The sequence below is a fragment of the Oncorhynchus nerka genome, linkage group LG4 (genome assembly GCF_034236695.1).
Source record: "Oncorhynchus nerka isolate Pitt River linkage group LG4, Oner_Uvic_2.0, whole genome shotgun sequence".
Lineage (NCBI taxonomy): Eukaryota > Metazoa > Chordata > Actinopteri > Salmoniformes > Salmonidae > Oncorhynchus > Oncorhynchus nerka.
Window position 1 is genome coordinate 74,657,550 of NC_088399.1, and position 3,250 is coordinate 74,660,799.

A 3,250-nucleotide genomic window follows, 5' to 3' on the forward strand; every position below is an offset into this window, starting at 1 on the left:
AATCCTCCACATGTCATCTCTAGTTGAAGACAAGACTAACGTGTCATGGAGGATGAAAGACACAGATCCTCCCCCTCTCTGGGTGGGAAGTTCAGTACACAGGTAGTTCTCCTCCAGCAAGAAAGTGGTGTTATTTATAGCCAGATGAGGCCCTGTGGACGACCGACCTAAAGATGTCACGCGAGCATACACACACACACACCACTGGTAATCCACAGGGCCTCAGACGATTGACTGACCAATGTGCCTATTATCGCCTGGAACAGGCTCAGCACGACACACACTAATACAGCCAATGCTAACACAGGTTTGCAATTCGCTACGGTGGCTCATGTCTCCTACCTCATAGATTGGCTGTTCAGGAACCCAACCCCAACACAGTGCTGATGTGTCTGGGCCGGGGCCCAGAATGTCAGTACCGCAGGGCCAACTGGGCTGATCGCAGACTCCTGGTTGCGTGAGCCACACAGTAAATCTAGAGTCCCCACATTAGTTAATATCTACATCACACAAGTCATTTTGTCAGCATACTGTTTGGGTGACGCTAGCCGCATGCCATCTAAATCACCAAGATGATGTAATTTCCTGTGGGATGCTGGAGAGGGACAGAAGGGGGGCTAGTTCAGGGTGCAGGGTGGAGAGTGGTGGAGGGTGGAGAGGAGGGTTGAAGTTGGTGGAGTGGAGTTAGTCCCAAAACTTTCTCATTAAAGATGTTAGGAAAGAAAAGAGGCCCCTGGAAGGGCATGGTGCCTCCATCTTCCATCTAGGGGCCTACCAACATGAGACAAGAGCTTCTCCAACATGACTCACCACCACCATTTTACCACAAACTGAGAGGCAGCAACGTCTGAGCATGCTAAGGATGGGCGGAGGGGGAAGAGCATTGGTGTAAAGTACTCAAGTAAAAATACTTCAAAAGTACTACTTAAGTACTTTTTTTTGTGGTATCTGTACTTTACTATTCATATTTTTGACAACTTTTACTTAATTTACATTCCTAAAGAGAATAATGTACTTTTTACTCCATACATTTCCCTGACACCCAAAAGTCCTCGTTACATGTTGAGTGCTTAGCAGCACATGAAAATGGTCCAATTCACGCTCTTATCAAGAGCACACATGGTCATCCCTACTGCCTCTGATCTGGCAGACTCACTAAACACAAATGTAAATTATGTCTGAGTGTTGGAGTGTACCCCTGGCTATCTGTACATTAAAAAAATATATTAAAAAGGTGCCATCCACTTTGCTTAATATAAGGAATTTGAAATTATTTAGACTTTTACTTTTGGTACTTAAGCATATTTAGAACTAAATACGTTGACTTTTACTCAAATAGTATTTTACTGGGTGACTTTCACTTTTTACTTGAGTAACTTTCTATAAATATAGGTTTCTATATTTTTACTCAAGTATGACAATTGGGTACTTTTTCCAGAGAAGGAGAGAAAGAAAGAGAGAGAGACGTAATAAAATATATGAGAGAAATGAGGGGATATGATTCACAGTTTAGTCTATAACCATGGTGAGTAAGCTGCTCTACACCTTGCACTCTACTGTTCTCTCTGTGTTGATCTGTTTATGGTCCTATGGTCTGTGGGGGAAGTCATATAGGAGTATGTGGATTTAAGACATAGGCCTACAGATGTAGGATCTTAACTTGAGCCAGTTTGCTACAGGAAATGTGATTTATTATGTGGATTTTAATTGGTACACATTTTTGTAGGGGTTGATACATTGATACAGGGAAAAATCTAGTTTGAAATGTCAAAGTCGAATTTACAAACTTCAGAAGCCGTTCTAAACCTCAAATACACTGGAAAGTTAACCTGCAAGATCCTACAGCTGTACATGGTATTTCAAACCTTGGGATACTCCATGTCTGATGACTAGAGAGTGTAGGTCATTCAGCACAACGCTTTGCTACAGTATAGTTACAGCCAGATGTACACACTGCAAATCCATTTCACAGATATCGTGCTGACAGGGTTTCGACGATGAGTCTCTGGCACTGTGTTTTCCATCTCAAAGAAAACTATTTTTGTCACGGATAGCAAGGAAATTAGGAAACATTTTATCCCTATTTTTTTCCACTTGTGTTTGTGTTGACAAAGGCTGCAACAGAATCACCACATGGATCGCTCAGTGTATTTTCTGCTCTCTTGTGACCTGTCAGCATAGAAACATTATTATAATACATTCTAGAGCTGTGTAGGTTTATGACATCTGCCACTCTATGTATTAAATATCTATGCCTGGCTGCCAATATAGTTTCTCTGGCCAGCCAAGGACCCATCTCACAGTGTGGTAACCTAAACTTGTCACCTCATTGGAGGTTTCCATCCTGGGTTGTCTCAATTATATAACTCAAACAACCTGTACCTGCTGGAAGTGGAAATGTCTGCTAATCTGTTTTTTTTCGTGCTCCCTGAAAAAGACTTATATTGCCATGGCTTTAGTTAGGTATAAAGGGTGATGATAATCTGCTGAGGTGTGTAGAGCAGTACATTGAGGAAAACAAGGTCATTCTCCTTCGAGATGAAGGAAAGGACAGCAAAACGAATGTACAACAAGCCAAATGATGCTGCATAGAGTTTCTGAAAGAGGCCATCAATATTCTCCTCCAGAAACATTCACCCCTTCATTCCCACTCTAAATATCAGTTCACATCAATAACTAACGATACAGAGAGTGAACACGCTGCATTTCCATTGGCTGCCAGGAGTGCGGTATAGAGGGGAAATTGCCGTGGTAATGAGTGATTTCTTGGTCCATTTCACTTTATTTGTCTTGGGTTTGTATATTTTCAGAAAGCAAATAACAGAACTGGCACTGGCATAATATTTCCTTCAACAGTCAGTCGGTTCCCTTCTCCCTTGTGGCTAAAGGCCTACGTGTGTTTCTTTTCTAACCAGAAAGACCAAAACCACCAGAGTGTTGTGGTGTGGAAGGGCAAGTTTGATGTTTATTCTGTCTTAGACTATGTCTGTCCACAGCTCTGTGGTCTTACTGTAGACACCCAGCCCTGAGATGAGTGAGACCCTTTCCTGATCTCTCACCCCTAACCATAAACTAGGCTCTTGTTCAATCAAAAAAACAAGCCTTTCTTCTTGGACAAGTTCAGGTATAACCTTAATGCCCAATGAACACCACCCATGTGACTCCCCACTTAGTTAAAGCTCTCCTCTCTGCCCTCGTCATCTCAATAGAAAAGTATCTCAAGCAGTTTCCATACGGTTAGAATTACTGC